Here is a 13,104-nt window from a genome sequence, read left to right on the forward strand (position 1 = left end):
GTGTGAACGTCATATCATGGTTAGATTTCGGACAAGATGTAAGTTAAATGGAAATATTCAGTTTTTCCATGTTAAGGTATAACCAAGCATATGCTACCTTATATATCTCGATTGGTAAGCCTAAATCATTGACCACGAATGATGCAAGTGCCAAATATGTATAATCCCAAGCCAGTTTTTGTGTACTTCATATAACATATGGAGTGTGGCGTTGGTGGTTGGTGAAAGGGTTTCTGGAAATCTGATTTCGCAGTCTTATCTGATATGATAAGTAAGTCAACTGGTAGGCTTATTTTAAAGTCAATTGTTTAATTTTGGTTCCGCAAAACTACTGGTAATCGTTGGCGACGAAATCATCAACATTGTTTGATTGGTAATCAAGACTGGATTTATGGAGTCTACTATCATACATTTTACAAACATAAGTCGGTTTAGTAGGTATATTTACTAGGTACTAGTTGATATGACTCACTCGTGTTCCTCAGCCCGTGTCATGCTCTGAAGCGTTTCTGTAGTTTGTCTAATTAAGTTAACCAGAACCTCGTTATAATAACAAGTCTGGCAGTACAGTATGGATGGCGCCAGGGCAACATTTACACATATACCGACAACAGTGTGTAATCGGTCTGCAATTAATCATAGGATCTAGTTACAGCTGGTTTTGTGTAGATAATAAACAGTTACTCTATTTTTAAAATTTTAATTGGTATATTATTCGTTAGGCCTAGAATTCGATTCGAAGAACGATTAGGCCTTACTTGATAATATAGCCGAAGCCCTTCAAGAAAATTTAAGTATGTAACGTAACCACTTAATTACCGGTACTTCTAATTACTAGAGACGTACGGTAGTGTCTACTTTGTATCGTAATTTAAGCTTGACTGCAAAGTTTCAAGTGTATGTATCAGATGGTTTGAACAGTTAGTTGTCACTGACTTATCAAATCAGCTGTTACTTCGACCAGGATTAATTAATTTACAGTATTAACATGGAAAACTCCAGAGCCACTGGGGCGGAGACCTTTTGACGGATCTGTACCAAACTTCACAAAAACCATCCTTGAGTAATGCTTAATAATGCCTGAAAGTTTCATTATAATCAGTCGAGCGGTTTCGGAGTCCATAAAGGACAAACAAACATACAAACAAACATACATTGGATTTTATATATATAGATAACTTAGATTATTCGTTTTCTTCATTTTCTCAGTAACGAACTTGATATATTCGACGTTAAATTATAAACTAATATCGTACTGTCAATTTACAAAAAAGTCTTAAAAAGTGTATGACGCCTGTAAAATAATGGATGTAACATTTGACATTTTTGCAACGGTTCTTTTTGAAACATTCCTTTGGCTGATATAAAAAGTCGGTACTATATATCGATGGTCGGTGTTCAACCCGCTGATAGAAAGCCCAAAATTACGGCGCGCTTAAGCGGTCTGTTGCCCAATGCCAATAAACAAAGTTCATTAAAAGATTGGCGGGCCAGTTTACGAGACGGGTTATGACTTATCCATTCGTTATTGTTTGGTTCGGGCCCCGATCTAGATTGTGATTGGTCAGATATATTGTGGATGTGAAGTACTAAGCCGCCAGAGAGTGGTGTTTGAAAACTGTTTTGGTGTGTGTGAAGTTTGTACGTGTGAAAATCAAAGTTTTAGTGTAGGTTCAAATTTGTTAGCGAGTGAATTTGATGAAAATTATAATATTATTAACTGGATTATTGTGTTTTCTGGGCATTCTTGGATCAGATGAATTTATTAAGACCTGTGGACCATTCGTTTTACTAACAAATAAACTGGGATGTATGTACAATATTTTAATTTTTGAGCGAATTTTCATTTCAGTTTTTATTTACGCTAAGATTTGACTGAAAACAATGAGAATCTTTTAGCTGGGTACATGTAGGGTAAAGACCTACTTTTATATTTGTGCAGCCTTTCAGGGCAGAAGCAATCATTGTCAATCGTTCGATTTCCAGTGAGCAGTTTACACTCTAGTAAGTTGACTAGTAAGATTTGGCCGGATAAAGTGTTAAATCACTCTAAAGGCTACCCGATTGCCATTATGCACTTATACAACTTTATTAGTAGGCCTATACAATTCGGGTATCTTATTTTTGAGAAATTTAAGGTACATAGGTAAGGGGAATTCGACATGGATAGTGCGATTTTCCTTAACAACAACTCAGTTTATCGTCTACATTTAGGTTGTAATACTAAAGTAGGATGCAAAAGATACTCCAATTCGAGCATTTCCCCTCATCATTGGATGTGTAAATTGATTATACCGTAGCTGGTTTGAGCCTAATCACCACGACAACTACCTACACAGACATCTGCTGAACTATATAACACGTACAATACTCGATTTCGAGCACCACTAACAATTGTGATTGGGGTTGAGTTTGTAGTGTGGTGTGACTGACCTCGACAACTACGCAGTTGATTATCTACATATATTTCATGTCATCTATATGCAAGAAAAACACTCGATTTCGAGCACCTTTCCATACCGTATAGGTAATATTGAAAACAACGCCGTGCTGTGCGAGCAACCCCTACGAGCTAATCAGGTGCCTAGACTTTAATGCACTAGAGTTTAATGCACAGGAACTGAACTACAGTACTTAATCATTGAGATAGTCGATTTCGAGCACCAATTATATATCGATCCGTTACACCATCGTGGTGTGAGTGACCTCGCCAACTACGCAGTTCACAATCTACATATTCATGTGGTGTACACAGCACGAGTCGAGTGCGTAGTTTACTCGATCAATAGACTGCTTGTCATTCATGAGATTTGGTCGTCACAAGTTCACGGGTGTTTTCATTTGGGTATTTACGTGTTAGTCCACCCACTTGCGTCAATTGTTAATGCTGGAATAATCGAACACTTGTTTTGGCAAGTGTATTTGGTTGGAAAGTCACGTGGTTTCGTTCGATTGTTGGCCATGGAGTACTTGCGATAAATGGTACTAGTCAGGTAAAGTTGGTACTGTACTATTAATGATCTTTAAAATTATATAAACGTTTATTACGTCGATTATGTGACTATATTAAGAAATGCTCTTGGTTAGGTGATTATAGTTTTATTGCTATTAACCATTGTAAAATTACATTTATTTTTTATTATTTTGCTATTTATCTTCCCTTACTACGCAATTCCTTTAAATTTTGCGAGGCTATTTTGGTTATTATAGGATAGGGCTAAGATTTATAACCACTAACGTGTCAATATAATAATACTAACTTAATACCGTAGCCTAATAGTAATAGATAAGTAGTTTTTTATGTGTGAAATAGACAAGATGTAGGTTTAAATCATCCTTGATAGTATTACTAACCGTTAATTTGAAACCAAATATAATGAACGTACTCAAATTTTCAATATAACAATAGTGTTAGGGGCCTACATTATATTACCACAGTAATCTGTTAAATATTTTTGCCTAAAAGTGTAAAAAAGTGTCTAAGAGACGAGTAAATACAACGTAATGCATTATTCAATGACCATACTGTTAGTCCTATTATAACTTAAAACAATTATCCAACAATCAAATTTCAAAATCTACAAACGATTTGATATAATGTAGCCTACCATATCGTGGTGGCAATTGTTGGAAAAACTATTTAGGCTCATCAGGATCAGACGCTCGTATATCGATCGATCCCTGTCTGGACTCTGCTGCTGTTGTTCTGGTTAGGCAAGGCGTTTATTTTTACTCTAATGTTAAATCAATGTTGATAACTTTCATTGGTATTGACGTAATAAATATTTACCTTCCTCTCGTAGGCGAACTAAAGGATGCATTTAGGAGTCTGCTGTTACTGATTTCGAGGGAATAGAGTATTCTGTAACTGTACTAGTTAATTATTATTCTCAATCATTGAGATGGGGACGCCTCCTTATGTGCTAATTTAAGCCCACATAAACATATACCATATATAACCAACATATACCCAGAATATGCACGTACATTTAAGCTATTTTTGTATATGTGAAAACCCTCCGAATTACACAACTGCAGACAATGTTTTCAGAGGTCGGATAGGAGGTGGTCGACTCCGGCAAACAACATTAGCCTCATAAACAAACAGCTTCGTAGTTCCAGCGGTCAACGGAATTCCTTTCTGAGGCCACGTGACCTACGATTTGGCCGCGTTTTATGGTTTTAGGCCTATACTCCGTTCAAACAGCCGTGGCACCTGAGGGATTAGGAGGCCGCAAGGGTTTCCATGGGGTCTCCTAATCCGTCAGGTGCCACGGCTGTTTGAACGGAGTATAGTTGGGTCTAGAAAACCTTCAACGTTTAAGTTGTCTTCGCGTGATCGAAAAAAACTTTAATGTCTTACATTTTTGTTGGATTGTTTTTTGTGTGCGTGTTAGGGCTTCGCCCCTGCACGTTTAAATTCAAGAGGTTGGCCAACGATAGTAAAAAACACGTAATTAGAGTAGCCTATACTGTATCCTAGTGCTTGGTGAGTTTCAAGATGAAGGCGCTTTTAAGGTAGTTAAGTTTACCATCGTTTACGGTGTAACTATTTGAAAGGTTCGAGTGTCTAGGTGTAGACGATACAAAACACTGAGGAATGCGAGGCGAGATCCTTGGCGTTTAGTTACGAGAGCCTGCGATAGCTATGCAATTCAGCTGGTAAACAACAACATGGCGACTGGCCTGAGAATGGCGGCGGCAACGTGCTCTGAAACGTCACGGTCGGACGTCCAGGGTTGCAGTACGAATGATCAGGCGTACGTGTTGTCGATTCCATTGAGTTTGGAAATGGTGTTGGGCCCACTTGTAGGGTCTGCTTAGATGGGGAAAATTCACAGTGATAGTTGGAAAGTTAAACCTTTTCGAGATGTTACAGTAGTTTTATGCTAATCTAGTGTTGTTGCCTGTCTGTTAAAAGTGTATACGCGAAAATTAAATCATAATAAGGTTACTTTACTATATTAATATTACAGAAAACGTTATATTACATTTCAAAAAGAGTTTCTAAGAGACGTAGCTGAACACATCGATCGAATAAAATTAGACGAAGAAAGGTTTAATTCTCCTTCTATTTGTGACGTGAATGAGTCGATGGTGCTTTACATGTATTTTATACACATATAACGCGGAACATGTATTGTAATCAAACTGTTCAAATAGACTAGGAACTACGCAGGTTCATTGACATCTTCTAAGTTTGTGTCAATAATTTTCTTATCTACTAAAAGCGATTTGATAAAAACTTTAAACGTTGCGTAAATTTATTTAACCGCGTGGGATTCGTTATAGATCAGCAAGCAATGTTTTGTTTTATTAACCTCTGTCTCAGACTTTTGCGTTTCATTGCCATTTTTACGTTTTTATGGGAACGGTGAAATCCCTGGTGTTTTCGCTGTAGGCACCTTAATCAATTTCTCAGACCTAATAATAAATGACTTCTGGATTCAGTGTAGATACTGTTGGTTTAACCAGCAACCTTCAGTTTTGAAGGCGAACACTACAACCACTCAGTAATATTGTGCTATAATAAATATGAATGCTAGATAAGTAAGGTACAGTCTTGTCGTAGCGTTATCAGCAGCTAGCAGCATGTCGTGTTCTTATCAGAACGCACGTGCTGTTTAGTGTTTATAATGGATTAATAGCGATAGGCCTACTACTGCACATAGATCACTCTGATATGTTCGATAAGTAAGCACACGATAAGTCATGCACTGCTCCGAAAGCAATAGTGAGAAAATAACGCTGGTCTTACTGTTCCCAAAAACATTGTAGGTACCAAAAGATACTGCTCGTAAAAGCATTATTACAAACAATACCACTTAAAAAGCATTGTTCCAGAAGTCACTGGTCTAGAAATAGTTACGTCTTGTCAGAAAACGGTACAGAGCTTTTACTCGTTAAAGGATTTTTTTTTAAATATCCTGCTCTGAAATAATGTAGTACATGACTAGCTAGCCTACTGTGTTTTGGGTGTTACGCGTGTGATAGTCGTAAGCCACGTGGTGAACTTGAGTTTACGGTGTAACGGTACAACGACGACAGAGGCAGTAAAACACCGAGTGGTCGTAAAATTGTGCAAGGCCTCGGGATACGCTGCTCGTGTTGTGTTGTGTTTGCAAACATAGGCCTTGCATCCCACGTTACTTGTAAACTGTTCAATTCTGTATGTATCAATACGTTTGCAGATCGATTAAGGAACTTGTGATCGTATAATTTGTATAGTGACTATTTCAGCGTAGACGGGCTATCCATATAACCTGAGAAAATGCTTTTAGGCCTATGTGAATCCCTGAAATGTATGAATAATCATGAAGAGTAGTCAAGAACGTTCACTCAAGTTACGTACTTTTATACACGCCCACTAAATGGAACATCAAGTGTTACTAAGGGATAATATAATACAGTATACGTTGACGAAGTATTAAGATAGTCTTGTTTTAAGATACTAAATACTCTCGAAATGACTAGATATATTTGTTAGTTTAATGAGGGTTTCATGTTTGTGTAAGATATTTTCTGTTTTCTAGGTCCAAGTATGTTTGTGAGCATTTGTGGTGTGCTATCAATTATTTAAGATGCGCCTTGCGCAAAACTATGAATTTTTTCATAAATAAAATAAATGTAGATTTCAAACACGCGACGAATTCGTTGAATTTGCAGCGTGGTTCCGGTTAACGGTACAGGCTCAAGTCTATACACTCTTGCTCGAATTCGAGTAACAATACAGCTGAGCAGATATGACAGCAGAGTTGAGATGAGGTATGTTTGTAAACAGTGGTACGGTGCGGCTGTAACGGTACAGTCCCGGCAGCTAATTTTGGACTGGACGGTCGTGGACCCGTCTCCGTCTGGGTCATATAGAGCGTGACTGTACCTCCCTCTGGGGAAAGAGGTTATTGCTATTTTTCGCCGATTCGTACCTTCCTTGACACATATTCACAACTCTATAGGTCGTGTTTACGATGAGATTTCCTGTGTGCTTTGGCTTCGTGTATTGACGTTAACGGGGTCGATTCTGGTCGGATGCAATTTTGTCATTGGGCTATCAAATTAATGATGCTTAACTACATGTTGACTTTAAGATATGCAACAGACCTGTGTTTGTCCATATAACAAACGTTAAACAATGTGATGGCGTGTAAAAAATAACATTTCCGACAGTTTTCAAGAGGTCTCAACGTAATAAACACTCCAGTAACAATACTACCACAGCCACCTCTACAGGCTGTGATACTACTCGAAGCAAAACTCATTAGAGTACTGTGGTTTAAAAAAGTAGGCCTACTCTTAACAGTCCCGGAATAGTACAACGTTTCTTAGTATTGAAATTAGTTAACTTAGTCCAAACTCTCATTAAGAATCTTTGTAGGTTAACGGCCATCTTGGAGTCGCCCGCTATGAAAGCCATATCAATTTAAACATCTGAGTATTTGTTACCATCCCAAAATATTCATTCGAATACCAAAGTGATTGTATTAATATCTAGGATGCGACGGGATAAGTAATTTTGTTTGTAAAATTGTTTTATGAGTTAGCATGGGTAGGCTCCAAGGACGCTCATGACTTACTACGTACGGCTGGTTCTAATACGTATGGTACAATAGAAACATGAATCACTCTGTCATCTAGAATTCATTACGTCTATACGAGGGGTTTACATGTTAAATACCTCATTGTCAGCTACACAATGTAGACTAGATCGCCGGCGAGCGCGTCGTAATTCGCGAGTCCATCTTGTAAACTCTCTGCCAATGCCAAATAGTATGATGAAAGATTTTCAATCTATTTCAACGAGCTACTAAATCCGTGTCATGTTCTGTTTTTTGTGATTTTTACCAATTTATTTGTACAATTCGGTTTAAAAGGCTGTCCTTGTTGTTCCTTCTTTTATCTTCATTTAAACCCCGAACCATGATTTGTCGGTTGCCTAATTATCACCTCCTCTTCGTCTATGACTAGCCATCGGATACACAGCACCAATAAAACTTCTTGCATAGACATTACAACTTTTAGTTTTGATTGGATGGTGTGATGGACAATCAAGAGTACGTGCCTCTTAAACATTCTTTGGGGTGGCAAACATCGATTTATTTATGGCGTAAAGCAGTGTTATAATGTGTGTGTGGTGTATGATAATTTAATTTAGTACAAGTATTTTACCTTTAACAGATTTAAAAAAAGGCGGCAGCTTAAATCTTTCAAAACATGACGAAACAATCCATTGAAGCAGACCTCAGTAGACTAGAGACACCAGTACGATAAGGTTTGTACCGAGGCCGTTTTGTTCGGAAGCACTGATGACAGTAATATACTGTATGTATACAATTATCAGCAATAAACAGTGCAAGATTGTGTGCTACATTCTGTATCATTAACTCATCTTCGAGGGTTAAATAGCTATTATGAATCTTGGACCTACCCCTGTCCGTAACTGAATTGGTTTTATGAATCGTTTTAGTTCGTGAGAGATTTTTTACTCGTTGTAACCGTAGTGTAATTGTACTGAAGTGATTGTTGGATAGGTTACGGCGTTTACTGTGGAATATTAATTAAGAAACCTCATCTGTTTGGACTAGCTGTAGCCATTTTCATTCCAATTGATCATCCTACTATCCTATCCTACTAATAAGTGAGATAGTTTGGATGTATGAATGTTTGTGACCAGTAAACGCGAAAAATACTACACAGGGTTGAAATTTTGTATGATGATAGCTCACATTCCTGATTGACATATTCTTTTCTCAAAAATCCTTTCGGGCTCCGCCCCAGTGGTTCTGGAGTTCCCCATGTTAAGATGTTAGAATTTTGTCATCTGTTTCAACTGCACAAGTTGTTTATATGGTTATATCATAGACAAATAGAATAAAGGCCGTCAGCTGTGCTGGTGTTAAGCATACGTTCTGGCGTCCACTGCTTGGATTTCCGCTGGTAGCATATAGCATACGGCGAGGAGCCGACGACGGCAGCGAATCGAATATCGACAGGCACATCGTGGAACCTTCTTTTGAAAGCCTATATTTTTTTCTATGGTTATATAATATTTAATAGCATTAAAAAGTTATAAGGTTCTACCAACAGGGTGCAGCACTATTAATTGTTTGCATTTATGACAAAAGCTAGGCTAATTTGATTTGAACCTAAAAACAAAAACCTGTGTCAATGAGAACTTTACTTTTTCCTATGGTTTAGGGTGCTGTGGTAGAACATTATAGCTATGGTAGATGCGCTGTTCTATAGCATACCGTATAAATTAAAAGAACCAACTTTCTTAAACCGTGTCCTCTCCCATGACTGCAATGAGCATTTTATACTTAGGCTCTACATGCCAATTGCCAACCCTGTATAAAGGACAGGTACTCTGCTAGTTGCTGAATAATCCCTGTAGCCCAACACAGTTACGACGAAACTTAATTTTCTCCATTAATTTTCATAGGCCTACTGTGATAAATTCCGAGTGGTGAACTATGCTCTAGAGCATAACAAGTTGTCTGTTCATTTTAAAAGTTGGTTATTTGACAGATAGATATCAGAAATTTACGTAAAAAAACTAATTCAACTACAGTATATTATGCAATTGGAATGAAATAGGACCTCAATCAATAGTCGAGCTGTTTTTGGTCATACAGTCTATTTTATTACAACTTATGCTACCCACTGCTATGCTCTAATACCACTGATATTAAAAATGGCCCATTGATTAAAGATTTTGATTGTATTTCTTTGCAATATTTTTTGCTAATTCTATGAGTGTAGGCCTACTTAATTTAAAGTAAAATTAGGATATTTCTTGTGGTGTAGTTGTAAAGAACACTTCTTGTTCCTAGTTTGTACATATTGTAATACAATACATCACTGTAGGTTAGCTAATAAGCTAAGGGCACAGTGCGGTACGCGGGACACATGCCAGCAGATGCCAGGTAGCGGAGTATTTCTAGCGGTGCAATTGGCAGCAATGCCTTTTATCTCTTATTTATAAGTGATACCACGAATAACGAAATACTGCTTTTAGCACTGTGTCCGTTTACCATGCATGCTAGTGGCAGGAAGGTGTTCCTATGGACCGTTCTGCCGTTACGTTGGTATAGTACTTCCATGGGTCACCCGCGTCCCCCGGGGCGGCGCCCTGGAGTTGCAGTCCTGGAGGCGGTGGCTACGGCCTTGGTAGAGTCCAAGGTCAGGGAAGGGAAGGAAAGGCAAGGATTCCACCAATAATCACGTTGCGGACCGCGGTAGAGGAATGTGGTCCAGCCTGACCTGACCACGGGCAAACTCTGCCAACCGCACCGCTAGAAATATCCCGCTACCTGGCATCAGCTGGCAGTTCTCTCATGTAGCTAGCATACACAGATATGTATTGTATTACGGTGTAAATTAGAATTTAGGAGACATATTGTAAATTACCAACAGTACCGCTAGAAATATCCAAAACAGGAGCGATATTGTCAATTACCAACCGCACCGCTAGAAATATCCCGCATTTGTTGGTCAGGTGAGCACTGTAACCACACTTTAAACGAACTATATTTTCATTTTGTGACATTTTAAACGTCAACCTAAATACAGTACTAATTACAAGCCTTTAGTGGCAGCTACACTTCCCATGGGCAGCGGTGATAGCAGATAGGCCTAGCACATGTTAGTCCCTCGCAGCTGTGGCTTGACCAGATGGTTTTACGTCGAGTTTTTGCTCGTCACCTCAGTTTAAATTAGACATAATTGCAGTGTTGGTCCACCAATTAGAATAACAATTATGGCGAGTTTTGCCTGTAATGGTACATCGCAGACCATGTCGGCCACGCGCAATGGTCACGATATAGTTGAATTCTTGCAACGTAGTGGGTAACGGTAGTCAGCGAGTCTTTAGTATTGGAGAAAGAAGACATTGGTTGCAAATATTCATAAATACGTCTGTCGAAACCTTTGTCCTGTTTTATTCCTGCCAAAATGAATCTAGAAAAAAAATTAGCGTTTAAAACTTACCTGACTTCTATTGGCTATATAATGCTCGAGTTTACATTTTAACCCTAAGTGAAAGGTTGAGGATAAGAGTTCGGCCTATTAAAAACTATATTTTTTTTTCAAATAAGTGATTCCCTCCCGAGCACGGACTTGAAAAGTCAATTCGGGGAATTAATTTGGTACAAACATGTAAGCCCACGTTTATTCGAACGAGTTCGCGAACCAGCATGATCGGACTATGGGAACAGGTGTTTATGGGGGGTTTTATGGGGTAAAAATTGGTTTTTCCCATTTTTAACCCTAAAAACTTAAAATTTTGCAATTTATTTCCAAACCATTTTGTAGAGCTTAAAAAAACAAATAATTTAGTATATTGAAGCGTTATTATGCGCTTAACGGTTACGGAGAAAATTCCAAAAAATTGTAAATTTAAAATTCCCATGTTATTCTTATGGAGAATAAGTAAACTGTTGTAGTTTGCTTGTTTATGAACGTATTTTGATCAAATTTGGAAAATTATTTTATTTCTTACTAACTATTAACATTTTACAAAAAAAAACACAATTTTACCCTCCCTGATGCAGCAAACCTAAGTACTTGTTAAACTAATTCTATTTAAATCGGGAATAAATGTTATATTTTTAAGTAGACATTTCAGTGTAAATCCAATCAGTCAAATGGAAATTCGCTTAGTCTGCAGGTTTGCTGCGGCGGGGGTATTAATTGATTGATCCGTATGCGTTTAATATGCTTATATATGTTTAAAATGTATAGGGATAGCTTGTCTTAACTAGGCTAGTTTTAATAACTATTGCCGTCACATGAGGTCATCGCCCGCTGAAGCAAACCCAACGTTACACAAGCACCATAATTGTTTAGAGTTTGTCGTACACTATAATTTAACCCGTTTGCTACTAGTTAGCGCACAACATCATATCAAGACTACATTGTATGTGGACAGTAATTGATGTGATTGCCGGTTTATAAGCGGTGGGATGTTCAATTAGGTTATTTAATTAGACGTGTCGGTTGTTACTCGTAATGAGAAGAAATAATACCGTATGTGGTAGGGGTGTGTAGCTGGGTGGTGCTGGTGCTAGTATATTGTAGTCGGTGCTCACTGCAATCAGAATGTTCGTCGCTAAATCCAATATATATTGCAATAAGCCGATTTCCCAAATAACTAAACATACTTGGTTCTCATTAATGTACTTTTCCCCTGTTATTAAGCCTCGTTCAATTTTCCTCAATTTAGATTTTCTAGACTCGCTATTCACACTCATTTTGAGCCCTTATTTGAATGTAATTATGCACATTAGCGTCCCTGTCTTAATTGGTAGTTTGATATATTTATTTGAGTGTTAATGCGAAGTGGAATTCCTACTTAATTGTAACTGACTTTGAAACTATTTAAGTGTTATTGAGAGTTCCAAGTGATTAATTGAAACCTCGTTTAACGAAAGTTGCCGTTTCTTAATATTGAGCTTGTTCCTATGATGTTAAAGTATGTAAACATGTTTGCAGGGTAGTTTTGTAACCCGTTGTTAAATGCTGTAATAGGTAATTAGTTAAAATTATGCTTCGTAACTCATAGGCCTACAAATTCTTTGTGAACGTTTGGAGTAACATTATTGAACACACCTACATCCAGTTGTATTTTTGTGCAGTTTTAGCGAATTTTTTATGGGGAATGAGCTTACCGTAGGTCTCATTGTAAGACCTGCACCCGGGACCGATTTAATTTTTCGTTTTGAGGTCACCAGAGGCCATAAACACCTCTCGTTCGAATTCAAATATCAACAGATTAATTTGATAGTCCAATAACAAATGACTCCGAGGTCCAACCAGAATTGATCCAGCTACTTTCAGACTTGGCTGCCTAAATTTGGGTACAGTATTGCCATATTGGGGAGCGAACTGGTATAGTGGTTAAAGCGTGGGACTTCAGTCCATGAGGTGCCGGGTTCAAATCCCACTAACGGATTTTATATAAGTGATAATGCCTCAAATACTAGGTCTATCCTAAAGTAATGTGAAAAACGATCCCGGGCTCGTGTCTACTGTAGTAGCATCCTAGGACAAAAAGTACTGTATTGCCATAATGATGCTGTGCTGATGAAACAGTTGGCTACGGTGCGT

The sequence above is a fragment of the Macrosteles quadrilineatus genome, unplaced genomic scaffold, assembly GCF_028750875.1.
Source record: "Macrosteles quadrilineatus isolate MER2022 unplaced genomic scaffold, UCM_ALF_1.0 Scaffold_6__1_contigs__length_79288215, whole genome shotgun sequence".
Lineage (NCBI taxonomy): Eukaryota > Metazoa > Arthropoda > Insecta > Hemiptera > Cicadellidae > Macrosteles > Macrosteles quadrilineatus.